Below are 13,962 nucleotides of genomic sequence, written 5' to 3' on the forward strand. Positions count from 1 at the left end.
GTGTGGATCCTTCTGTGCACTCTTTTAACATGACAGAGACTAAGAGCCCAGCAGGTGCTCAGGTGCTGGGGTCAGTTCCTAGTTAAAAACATTAGGGATTGGTCTGGCTAAATAATCTACAGCTGCCCATCCAAGGGCAGGAGTGAGAGCTCACAGAGCATGGTGATGAATTTTAACGATCTGGGAAGACAAATGAGCCTGAGCTGCCATGCAATTAGTGGGCTGTGGAAAGATGTGTTGGTTCTAAATGAGGGACATGATCTGCTCTTGACTCTCAGTGTGGTAGGAGCCCTCCCTCTGAAGGCCATAATGAGGAAGGTAGATGAGATTCCAAACAGGTTGACAGAACAATTAAGGGGAAAATGGGAGCTGATTCAAAATGCAGTATCACCATCAATAGCAGAGATAAATACTGCTCTTCCCCCTTAAAAAACATGCAACTCTCCTTAAAAGTGGCTATGTGCTCTGGGAATACCATTCACTCCCTGCGTACTTAAATTACATATGTTTAAAAATTTTATCCCTGAATCAACCTTTATATAAATATGGAAATAGTTTGTCAGAAAAGGCCTGGTTTTGATCTTGCTTACTAAGGTGTAAATCGGAAGTAGCCCCTCCAAACTGTCTGCAATGAGAATAAATTCCAGGATGACGTATCTCATGAAGATCCATGTTTTGTAGACATAAACAAAAGGCAGTTTCCATCCAGTGATCAGACTATTGTTCAAGTCTGCTTGGTTGAGACTTTGAAGCTCTTTGATGAATGTGGGGACTCGGAAAAGCTGAAGAAGAGGTTCCTGTGGTCTGCCTGAAGAAAACGCTCAAGTTATTCTTCTGCCTCTGAAGAAATAAAAGTGTATTTTTAAAATGTGTCGTAAGACAAGAATATAGATCTAAAAATTAGTTATGTTCATAGAGGAATCAAATTATGATTGCTAGCTAGATGCTAGAAGACCACAGACAAATTGAGACTTTGCTTATTTAATCAGAAAATAAGTAGCACTTAGGTACTACAAATAAGGCACCAGGCAGGAATAATCTGTTCAATAAATCTAGTCTCACTTTTCTGCCTCAAAAATATCAAAAATAAGAAAGCAATTTCCTTGAACAATGCTCATTATTTAAACATATTCACTTAGGCTGATGATAGAAACTTATTGTAGATGTGATGTTGGAGCTGCATCTAACAGATCTGATTTTGCTGGTAGGATAGATTGGGTACTTCTACATTGTCAGAGAGACAACACGTCACATAGATCACATAGTGTTGTTGCCTTTGATTGGACAGTGTCACAACCAGTGTGGATACTTGCATCTGCAAACTAAAAATAAGTTTCTACAAATGGTGTTGCATGTTGCGTTATCTTATTCATAGTCACTACTGAGCTGATGAATGATGGCATGCAGTCAGTTTGGTTTTCATGAGTTTACAAATGCTGTAATGTTTGTGGAGGCAAACACAAAATAACAAAATGAACAGAGCCAGAGATAATTCATGTTCAGAGGCAAGGAAGCAAACAAAGGAGATTTTCACTGCATCTTCTCAGAGTTACTGACTAGCTGTGACGGCAAGTTTGCCGATGACACCAAGCTGTCTGGTTCAGTTGGTACACTGGAGGAAAGGAATGCCATCCAGAGGGACCTCGACACGCTTGTGAGGTGGGTTGATGTCAACATTATGAAGTTTAACCATGCCAAGTGCAAGGTCCTACACCTGGGTTGAGGCAATCACAGGCACAGCTACAGGTTGGGCAGGGAAGAGATTCAGAGCAGCCCTGTGGAGAAGGACTTTGAGGTGTTGATTGATGAAAAAATGGACTTGAGTCAGCAGTGTGTGCTCACAGCCCAGAAAGCCAACCGTATCCTGGGCTGCGTCAAAAACAGCATGACCAGCAGGTCAAAGGAGGTGATCCTGCCCCTCTACTCTGCTCTCGTGAGACCTCACTTGGAGTATTGTGTGCAGTTCTGGTGTCCTCAACATAAAAAGGACATGGAACTGTTGGAACAAGTCCAGAGGAGGGCCACGAGGATGATCAGGGGATTGGAGCACCTCCCGTATGAAGATAGTCTGAGAAAGTTGGGGCTGTTCAGCCTGGAGAAGAGAAGGCTGCGTGGAGACCTCATAGCAGCCTTCCAGTATCTGAAAGGGGGCTATAGGGATGCTGGGGATGGACTCTTCATCAGGGACTGTACTGATAGGACAAGGGGTAATGGGTTCAGACTTAAACAGGGGAAGTTTAGATTGGACCTAAGGAAGAGATTCTTTACTGAGAGGGTGGTGAGGCACTGGAATGGGTTGCCCAGGGAAGTTGTGAATGCAGCATTCCCGGCAGTGTTCAAGGCCAGGTTGGACAAAGCCTTGGGTGGCACGGTTTAGTGTGAGTTGTCCTTGCCCATGGCAGGGGGGTTGGAAGTAGATGATCTTAAGGTCATTTCCAACCCTAACTATTCTAGGAGAGGATCTGGTTAGAGACCATCTTAAAAACCTAAACGTACACAAGTCCATGGGACCTGACGGAATCCATCCGCGGGTCCTGAAGGAGCTGGCTAATGAAGTTGTTAAGCCACTGGCCATCCTATTTGAAAAATCATGGCAGTCAGGTGAAGTTCCCAACAACTGGAAGAAGGGGAATATAGCCCCCATTTTCAAGAAGGGGAAAATGGATGACCCAGGGAATTACAGACCCGTCAGTCTCATCTCTGTGCCTGGCAAACTCTTGGAGCAGATTCTCCTGGAAGGCATGCTAAGGCACATGAAAAACAACAAGGTGGTTGGTGACAGCCAGCATGGCTTCACTAAGGGCAAATCCTGTTGAGCCTGGAGAAGAGAAGGCTGCGTGGAGACCTCATAGCAGCCTTCCAGTATCTGAAGGGGGCCTACAAGGATGCTGGGGAAGGACTCTTCATCAGGGACTGTAGTGACAGGACAAGGGGTAACGGGTTCAAACTTCAACAGGGGAAGTTTAGATTGGATCTAAGGAAGAAATTCTTTACTGAGAGGGTGGTGAGGCACTGGAATGGGTTGCCCAGGGAGGTTGTGAATGCTCCATCCTTGGCGGTGTTCAAGGCCAGATTGGATGAGGCCTTGGGTGACATGGTTTAGTGTGGGGTGTCCCTGCCCATGGCAGGGGGATTGGAACTGGATGATCTTAAGGTCCTTTCCAACCCTAACTATTCTATGATTCTATGATTCTATGATATACTGTCCAGAGAAGAGGTTACAGGTCAATGGCATTGCTACGCAGCCTTTTGTAGCCACCTGGTGCAGCTAGCAGAAGAGAAACCAAGAAATCCAGGGAAATCATGCCTTCTGGGAAACAACATTTTCACTGTTTTGTTTTCTTCCATCATTGGCATTGTTACGCATTGCGCCGTACAGAGGATTGAGGTATCTGTAAGCTGTGTTCTGCCCACAGAACACATTTAGGCTTCAAGGCTTGTATTTGTATTGCGAACCACTACTTTGTTATATGCACTACAGCAGATGAGGACAAAAGTATTACTTTAGTTTTGCAATGCTTACTGAAGAAAAAACCCAAACCTGGGAAAATTGAGATGTTTCACATTTCTATACCACTGAAGTAGAAATGTTATTTCAACTCTAGATTAATTTTCTAATTGATTAATTTGATAGAGCTTTTTTCTGTTTATCTTACTTACCCATGCAGTTTGCTTTTTGCTGAGCATGCGAACATGAGAAGGCATTTTTAACTTGGATCAGGAAGAGATGACCACTGACATACCTTTTCTGACAGAACTCTGCCTGTAGGCTGACTGAGACTGATCTAATGAACTGATCCTCTTAAGTCCCTCGCCTTTCCCCAACAGTTTCACTTCATATTTCTGCCTCTCTGGCTAAACCTCTACCTATTGATCCACATTCCAGGTAATGGAAAACTTGTCCATTTATTGCCCATAAAGTTTGCTGCATTGCAGAGAACAGTGATTGGAAGACATAAGTTACGGAAAAAAGCCCAGAGCTATGCTCAGCTGAGACCTGGGGCAAGCTCTGTAGCTATTCAAAAGACCAGATGATGCTAGAGACTTCTGATAATTAGGGTGTTCCCTCTACATTAGAGGGACTATTGACCCATTCTGTCAAATTTAGTAAACACTATGCAGTTTTTCCTGGGTCAAAACAAGGCTATTCTACGAATGTACAGAATCCAAAGTTTCCAAGGAGTCCTTTGGAAGTATAAGCCAGTTCAGGTGGATAAACTCTTAAATAAGGGACCTGCCCTTGTCCTTTAGACCAAATCCTGAAGATGCTGAATATACTTGTATACCATTAGAACAACAACAGTGAAAAGTAGAGATCTCTATTGACCTTAATATTAGAGTTCTTCTACTGTTGATACACTTGGCCTTCTTTTGACATTCACTGCAATGGTTCATATTGTTCTAGCCAGATTATATTGCAAACTGTAATTCTAGTCCTTGGCCAATGGATGACTGTTTAACACCCTCCAGGTACTAGACAGAATAGATCACTTGCTGGTTAGCAGAACTGCAACCATGTGGCAGAGAGGTACTTTTTCACTGATCTTGGTGGATTTTGAATGAGGAACTGTCATGCTAATGAGGACTTTCATAGTAAGTTTTGAGCTCTGCTGATGAAAATTGCTGTATGGAATGGCATAACAATGAGGATTCCTAGAACTGAATATAGAGGTAATTAGAAATAGTAGTCTACTAAAGTTGGTACAATTTCTGAAATGACTTGAACTATGAATTATTGTACTTCTCTAAGATTACTGTTCTTAATGTGGCCTAAGTATGTTTCAGTTGGCTTTTTTATCCTTTCTTTGCCATCTTTTTACTATCTCTAAAATGATTATGAAAAGGATTGTTTTAGTCATTCTTTGAGGTTTCTGTGTGCTACATCATACATTATATCCTTTCCTTTAACTATTAACAACCAAGGTGTGACTGTTTGGCTGCTGTTAACAGCCAGATGCTCACCAGAAGAGATCCACTGACTGCACTGAAATGTCTACTGTAAGAACAGACAGTTCATCATCTGGCCTTTAAAAATAAAGGTGAAATTTTGTTATTCACAGAGAGAATTAGCTGCAGACCAGGACATTGGTTGTAATATAGGAGGGCTGTGCTTAGATCCTGGTGTGGATATTGAGTAATATTTTAGCCAGCAAGACCCTTTGAAACCAAGAGGGTTTTGAATAAACAGGAAGACTTGTGGAATCCAAATTCGTGGAGATACTAAAAAAAGTAACTGGATGATCCCTTGAGCAACCTGGTTCAAATTGGCTCTGCTCTGGTTGTGTCAGACAACCTCTGAAGATCCTTTGTCAGACTAGTCTGTGATTCTAGGGTGAATAAACGCAGCAAGGTTGGGCCCTGCAGTACTTATGGACAAATGTTTTCAATGCTCGGAGACTCCATGTAGGTTATACAGCCTCTGTGCATTTCATTGCTCAACAGTTTTAAAATGTTATAGAACTTCATTGAAATAAAACATTCATATTTTCTATTCATGCATTCTTAGTGGGACATGAACATGTGCAAATAAATTCTGACTAAGAGCTTTGAAGTTGTACTGGCCCATTAATGTTTTTTTTCCTTGAAAATCAGCAATATTTAACATATAATATTTAACATGTGACAAATAATGTTTGGGAATTACCAGTGACATTAAAGCCATATGTCTGAATGTAGCAGCTTCTCTCTGACCCCAGAGAGAATAAGCTCTGAATAAGATTTAGCCTCTTGTTCACTTTCTCTTCATCAGTTGTGTACCAGCTTTGGGTTACGAAAGCTCATAAAAGGGAGAGTAGTGCTGAGATCCTAGACGAACTCCAAAATGCTGGCACTTTTGCACAGCACAAAGGACTACTGTGCATATGTTTCATGGTGCTGGAAGGAACATGGCTGTGTTGGTATGTTTGCTCTCCAATGTACTGAGCTTTACCTCTTAGAGAAGTTGTTTGGGCTGGCTTTAAATCTAGCTTGTTGCAAGCTGCTCTTTGACCTGTGTCAAAGGCAGGCAAGCTGAGTAAGAAAAGGTGACATTAAAAGACTAGCTTGTTTCCTAACTTTCTTTAAGGCCAAAACCACGGTGCAGCTTCCTCTGCTAAGAAAGGGAATTGAGTGGTATTTTTTGTTGCCTGGAGATGTGCTCAGGTGGCCTTAGCTTGACTACTTTGTTCAGTTTTGTGCTCTGTGTTATAAGCAAGAGGGGGATAAACTGGAAGAAGTCCAGAGACCAGCAATTAGCAATCTAGACAGCATGATAAAAATTTGAATGAATAGGGATTGTTTAGTCTACAAAAGAAAAGTTTAACGGGAATAGGCTAATAGTCTTCAAATATATAAAATCCCCTTCTGCTGGAAGGAGGAAGGAAATGATCTTACCTTCTTGTCTGATAGCAATAAACAAAGACTGATGCTCTTGAACTGAAGTAATGAAGAAAGTATGGAAGATTCAGGCTACAAATTCGAAAAAAACTTTTGAACAGTAATACTATGAGTATTATAATAATCTTGTGTGGAGGCTGAACGACTGACAAAAAAATTCTGTGATCCTTCTGTTTTCCCTTCCATTCCTATAATTCTAAGTTTTCTCAATAACTCTGATTCTGAACATGTATCTGAGAAGGAGGAATGCTCTGGTAGAAAGTGAGGAATGTAAAAGGGGTTAAATCCTGGCTTCTCTGCAAACTTCATGTGTCATCTATGGTAAAACAGAAGGCACTCTAGACCTCCTTTCTCCTTTTGCTTTGTTTAACTGGATAACAAACTACCAGGATAGGATCACAGTGTCTTTGTACAATTCTGAAAAGGTAGAGAACTCTGTTCTTGGTCATGGTTTTCAGACAATAACGTAGATATGATTATGCTACTAATCACAGAATCACAGAATGCTTTGGATTGAAAGGGACCTTTAAAGATCATCTAGTCCAAATCCCAGGGTTGCAAGGGGTTTCCACCATCCGCATACTCCACATCCCTGAAGTTTCACAGAAATTGTGATAATTTGCATTAATTTCATTCAGCTCCATTCTGATTTCGGCTGTCTGCATGTTCCTTCCTTGAATTGTACTTCTTTCCGGGAAGATCCCACAATCTTCAGCATCTTTTATTCTATATTCGTTTGCTTGAAAATGGTTATTTTTCTTGTCATGTATCAAAGAAGGCATCACCTCCACCTGGAATTAATATGGCATATTTATCTGCATTGTGGTTTTTCAGTTCCTTTGGCTTCCTTCTTTTTTTTGAGTAGTTTTAAGTGGCATTTGTTTCATATAAATTGAGGCTTTAGATGTAGATAAAAAGAAGTAACTGTTGATAAGCACTGTGGTGGACACAACATTATAGTTGCTAGCTGATCCAGGTCTCACTGGAGTCATTGCAAAGATTTCCACTGACTTCACTGTGTTATTTCAGCTTTTGCACTCACCAATCATGTCCCTTCAGTGTAGCCCCAAATCTACTTTTTCCTCTTATAATTTTGACATAAAACGTTGGCACTGCTTCTCTGACCAGGACTCAGCAAAATTCCATATAGGTCTCAATCTCTTTCAAATCTCCCTGCATCCCAGTCTGCAACCTTTCCCCATATATTAACTTTGAAAAACCATTAGAATAAGCTGTGGATTATATTTTGGCACATACCCATGAACTGAATCATTTGGCTGTTAATTCAGATTTGTTATCGCCAGTAGCTGCAGCTGGTACAGTTTATGACTGACAGTTTACTGCAGCTATGGTAAGGTGGATTAGGTAACGCTGGCTTTGCCTTGATTACAAACCTTTATGGATGCAGATGCATCCATGCATCGTTACTTAAAATAAATGTTACTTTTTGGAGAGACAAATCGGATCTGATTAACGGATAGTGAATTGATTAGTGCCAGCCACATTTCTTTGTGTTTTAGACGAGCCTGTGTCATGCTTACTTGCAGAAATCAAATTGTGATGTTCAAGGGACAGTCACCATGGCTGTTTCAGTGGAAAATTACCAGACAGACAGACTCCGCTATGACCTTCCTTTCCCCAGGAAGAAAATTTTGAAGCTAATTTTAAGCATTTAATACATCTTGTACTGTCAGTAAAGAGAAACAAACTTTGCAGGCAGCCTGATGTTTAATGCAGTTACTCAGAAGTGGAAGCTTTGTGCAGTTCATTTGCCAGCATGCCAACTCACCTCCACAGAGAGGACTCCATTTACCACTTTACAGACCTGACCATGACGCAGCCACCCACTGCCTGTCCTATTAAGCTGTGCAGGAAATAGTTCAAGAGTGAAAAGAAACAAGAGAGTCTTTTTCTGTAGGCAGTTTTTGAGGGCATTTAGGTGAGAGGGTTCAGGAAAAGAAGTGCTTTCCAGTCGCAGCATCTAAGCCTCCTCACACATTTTGAAGGTAAAGAGTCGCCTAAGATAAAAAAAACGATCAGGACCTTCCAGGGATTTATTTGCTCACCTCTCTACTTTATCTCTGAATTAAGATAAAGCAGCTATCTCTGCTTATTAAACTAAACTAAAGCACTTAGCTGCTTGGATCTAGTTTTCTTTCCCAGTGCATGAAAACACCTGTGTTTAGATATGCAGGGAAATCTGCAGTTCGGAATTCAGACACTTATGGATACAGGCACAGAGACTTTAGTTCCTTATTTACACTGGGGTCCAAGGTTTAGGGCCACCAGTTTTGGTGGGCCAAATTTCACACTATAACCTACTTCATGCTACCGTGCATAGAAACAGCAGTTTTCTGTATGGCAGTAATAACTGATTTCCACATTCATTTCATGATTTCATACAGATTGTTATGATCCATGGGTTTTGAAGAAGGTGAGATAATGGTGCCAGGATCCCTTGGCATAATATTATTGTACCAGGCATCTAAAAACACAAAAATATTGAATGCATATGGAGTTCTAATGTGGTATCTTCTAACTCCTTCAGGGTTGGAAACAGGCGGTATCCATTAAGAATCTGCACTTGGTTATGATTCCCATTACCCTATCTCAAACTATTCCCGGCTGCAGTTTGCCCACTCTAGGAAAGAGAAGACCTTAGCCATACTGTAAGCAGAGCTGGAAGAGCAACCAGTTTTTAAAAGGGGGCTGGCTTTGGATTGTTCCCTTTGGTTGTTTTGTTTGTTTTCCTATTCGTAGATCTATTCCCTTTAATGATAGCCTTGTGCAAAACATGACAGGTATCTTAAAAACATACACCTGAGAGGCTCTAAAAAGCTGATGCTTTGAATCAGTGACTTCAAATTTTGCTTTTGTGGAGGCCAAGAAGAAATATGTTTGTCTTTCTCACCAAAATATCCTTCCAAATTAAGAATAGTTAAAAAACTGCCTCTGAGATATATTTACTTTCTCAGAGATGAGGAGGACTCTCCTTGCTCTCATGTTGTTTTCCAGGTGCCAAGCGCAATCCTGACTCCCTGGCAGGGAGTCATACAGCTCAGTCCTGAAGGAGTAACAAGGCAGATACAGTAATGGAAGAAGACTTGCTGAACTGTCTCCCTTATGCAATGACAGCCTTCCTTTAGACCATTTAACTCAGTAATTTCAATGTTTCTTGTGATTAGCAAAGCTTTGGGGAAATATTTCCACTGCACATAAAAAAGGACATGCATCTGTGCCTTTAAAGGATGAGGCAGACTCAAAATATTGCCATGTGGTTTGCAAGTTAAAGACTGCAAATTCTCCCTAGTGTGCCTGTGTTCACCAGATTCATCAAATCTAAAATAAATTATAATTTCCCAGGCTATTGTGTTTAACAAAGCTTTTGAGACATCAGTTGTCTTATTAACATTTATATTCCATTTTTTTGACTAATATTATCTCAGAGAAATTAAGGAAAGCTTATTAGTATTTGAAATGGTGGAAAGAGTATTTTTTGTCTTCTTAGTGCTTAATGAATTCTGTGATATTGCTAAAGACTTGTATGTATAATGAAATCATGTATTTCTTCATGGGAGGATAGAATACAGTCTTAGTAGTTGGAGTGAATTTTTTTTCTTTTACTCTAAAGAAATTGTGTCAAATGCCCAAAGATTTGGTGTGTATAGGGGGTGGTCGGATTATCTCTATTAACTTTCATCTATAGAATGACATCCACTAAGGGATTAAATGTTCAAAGACAAGACTCATCCAATGTACAAGCAAAAGCACCTGCCTGAAAAAGTGAAACAGCAAAAGTTATTTCCTTTCTTATCGCATAGTATATACACATCCCTTCTTCAGGGTGACCCATTAATTACAAAAGACAGTTGATTATTGAGAATCTTCACAGTGTCAAGTACTATGTAGGAGTGATCAGACTGAACTTGGAACACCATTCTTTCCTTAGCTCCCTCAGTCCACAGATTTTATTTATTCATTGTTTTAAATATTTTAGGGTTTTTTTTCAATTTATTGACTCTTAATTCTACAAGCTGAGTTTTCTTGTTCCTGCAGCTTCTGTGGTACAAAAACGAAGGTGTGGACATACAAACAGAGCAATTAGCATTTTTTTCTTGTGGTTTAACCATGCCTTAAAGAAGCTGCTGACTCTTGCCCATTTATCATGGAATTATTCTGAATACTCTGTAATATAAACCTGTAGTGCCTGTAAGACTTCACATAAGAACTCTTATTCCTAGAATTACAGCCTGTAATAAAACCGTGTTGAATTCCTAAGTGCATCCTAACTATGTGGAACATTATCAGGCATAGGCCTCAATGGGAACTTTATGTGTCTGAGAATCATAGAAAGTAGCTGTTGTACCATAAATTCCTTCATGCAGGGATCATTCTGTCTCTCCTTGGTGATACTCAGGAACAAATAATTATATTAACTAAATATAATGCATATCACATATCATGCAGTGGTAATTGTTTCCAGTGGAGTTGTTATATCCCATAGGTTTTAACATAATACTCTAGATTTCATAGTAAATGAACAAATAAATCATGTTGCCCCCATAAAATTTCTCTCTGACCCTATCTCTCATGCATGATTCTGCATGATGCATGTATGAATTAAGGAGACATAAAAGACAAGAGCACTGCTCTTGCTTTAGACTGGATTGTGTTACTAGATATTGCTCTGTTGCATTTGAGATTAATGCAATAAATATTCTTTCACTGAGCAGAACTTGTATATAGATCACATGGTGTGATCAAAACTCAGCCACTGTACTATTTACTCTGTGGTTGTTTGGTTTTGGTTTGGGTTTCTTTTTTGTAAACAAAACAGACAAATCAGAGTATTTGCATTCAGTGTGCAGTATTCCCATCTGACTGTGCATCTGCAAATTTGTACTTTTTTGCTGCTTTTCCCAGAAGATATGTTGGGATGAACTGCAGCGATTTATATACAGTACAGAAATGTAATCATGTTCTTTCACTTTGCAAGATGCATATGGGGCTACACAACATTAAGTCTTTTGCATTCGCAACCCCATTGGTATCCACCTGTATCTCTGTATTACTTTGTGACAGACTGGACTATTAATAATTTCTCATGATAAGCTGGATGCTGTCCTGTCAACTCTGCTATCTCCTCTTACAGTTGCATAAATCAGCAGCTGTATGTTTCTTTGCTTAGTGCTGCGCTCAGAAGAAGCTTCTCTTCTGAGATCACCTGCTGCTAAATTGGGAGAAATTGATGCTCTGAGGCATCCAGACTTTAGACTTTTTCCGGACATTTCTGAAACTTGCCAATAGCATCACCATAGTTTCTCAAACAGCCTAGTGTTTGTCCTCAGTCTTACAATAAGATGAAGCATTTCTTGAGAGAGAAAGTTAATCATGGAGCTTTCAGATATTTGTGCTCAATTGACAGAAAATGGATGGGCTCAAAGTTGAGGCTTTCCCCATTTACCTGGCAGTTATTTCTTTCTCAGATGCAGTTGAGAAAATCCTTTGGAAAACCAAAAAAATCTCTCATCTGTGAGAGAAAAATAAATAGAATATAATCCTGCATTAGTATTTCTTAGCAAGCCTTCCCAAGTCCTTTTGTGCTGGAAGTTCAGATCTCCATTTAAATGGAGCCATTTTTAAGGTATGTTCTGCATGGGCATGCATGGATCAGTTCTCTTTGTAAGAACAACAGGGAAGACAAAGTTTTATCATGCAGGATGATTGATACAAAGTAAATTAGACACTCAAACAGAGACAGATCATATGGTGAAAGACAGCATAAATCACTGAATATCCTAATACTCTGCAGGAATTATGTCTGGTAACTCTGCATGCTAAAATTGAGGTTTAGTCAGTCGAACATGGCTGTATGGGAAGACTGAGATACTCTTGCAGCTGAGTGGCTGTGAAATCAGACTGCTCCTAGAGCAGCTTGTAAAATATTTGGCTTGGCATTACCTCACCTAATGTGCAACCAGCATTAAAACTTCCCCTGAAGCAATACATTTAATTGCATGATCTACTAGAAGAAAAAGAACTCTAATTGGTCCCACATCTATTCTATCAATAAAGACAAATTGTTTTCCTTTTTTTGTTCTGATCTAAATACAAAGTATTTAGAGAGATTTCTAGACAAATCAAAATCTTTGTTGAAAGAATAAATCTTGTATTACTTATGCAAATCTTAACTGCTTATACCAAAAAATGGCTTTAAGTATATCAAACCTGTTTCTCACAAGAAAATCTTAGTTAAATATTTTGCATGCTATATTCTAATGTGCCTAAGTTGGCTGTTTCCATTATTGCCTTATTTATTATGAAGTAGTCAGGAGGAGTGATAAATTTATCTGTAGCACTGTTTGTTATCATTTTAGCAAACAATGACAAGATTCCTTAAATTGTGCTATTGTGTTAATTGAGAGGGTGGAGTTTTATTCTCATGGTTCAATTTTCTAAAGAAAACAAGGCAACAAATAAAAAACAACAAACAAAAATGAGCAAGAAAGCTGGGCCCCTTTTCCTTCCTGTTCCGTTTAAATACCTATAGCAGCATGAATGAAACATCACCAAACAATTGCATCCCCCTAGCCCCCAGGGAGCTAACATATTTTATCAGCATTTACAACAAAAAGAACAAATATCAGAATCTCAGTATTGCCATGGCTTCAATTCTCTTCTCCATGCATTATTGTTTATTTCTTTCTTTAACTCATTTTAGAGAGCTGCAGGTTGCAATTCCCAGCTCTGTGCAGGAGAAGCTCTAATAATGGGTCAGAATTCACATGCACACTCATACCACGTACACTTTTTTTTTTCCTTTCATGGTACAGCAAAAGATATTATCTTGGTAGTTTTCTATTCACGGTGTTGTACCTCTTCCCACTAATCCAACGCAGAACCAGATTACCAACCAAGCCTTTTGAAGCCTTGATGTTATTTTGCTTGATAAATTGGGCACAAGACTAAAATTGAAAAGAAATCCTGTTTTTATTATTGGAGACAAATCTAGCAAGCAGGAAGCATATGTTGTGCTTTGGACCACATGCTGGGGAGAGGGAGCTAGAGGGCTCTCACACCAATCAGTTACTTCAAACAATACCCGGCATCCACCTGGGACAGAGCCTATGCCATTAGTCCTGACTTGAGCAGCTTTCTAATGCCACCAGGCAGCCCCAAGGAGCAGAGAAACCCACCTGACAAAATGTCACCAGGAAAAAAGAAGAAAAAATCAATACGTTGGATATTGATTTGCATTATTTATTTTTTTTTTCTGTAATTTGATACAGGAATATGCTGATCAAATGGAGGGAGTGGGGGGAAGAGGCATGTTTCATAAGCTAGTAAAGGGCTTATGTGAAAGCTTTAATGTTAGTGAGCTAATGCAAGGATCACAATAAATGCAGGGACAAGCAAGTGCTGTGTTTTTCAAAGGGCAATGTTGAGTATTGATCTGTATTAGAAATGATAATGAGGTTATTTTGTGCCTCAATGAAATACCTTAACTGTTTCAGTGCTTCAAATGCATCAGAGTTAAAGTGCTGGAGCCTATGAATTTTTAATGCTTCCAACTCCAGTTCCTAATTT

Source organism: Psittacula echo (assembly GCF_963264785.1).
Source record: "Psittacula echo genome assembly, chromosome: 5".
NCBI classification, from domain to species: Eukaryota; Metazoa; Chordata; class Aves; order Psittaciformes; family Psittacidae; genus Psittacula; species Psittacula echo.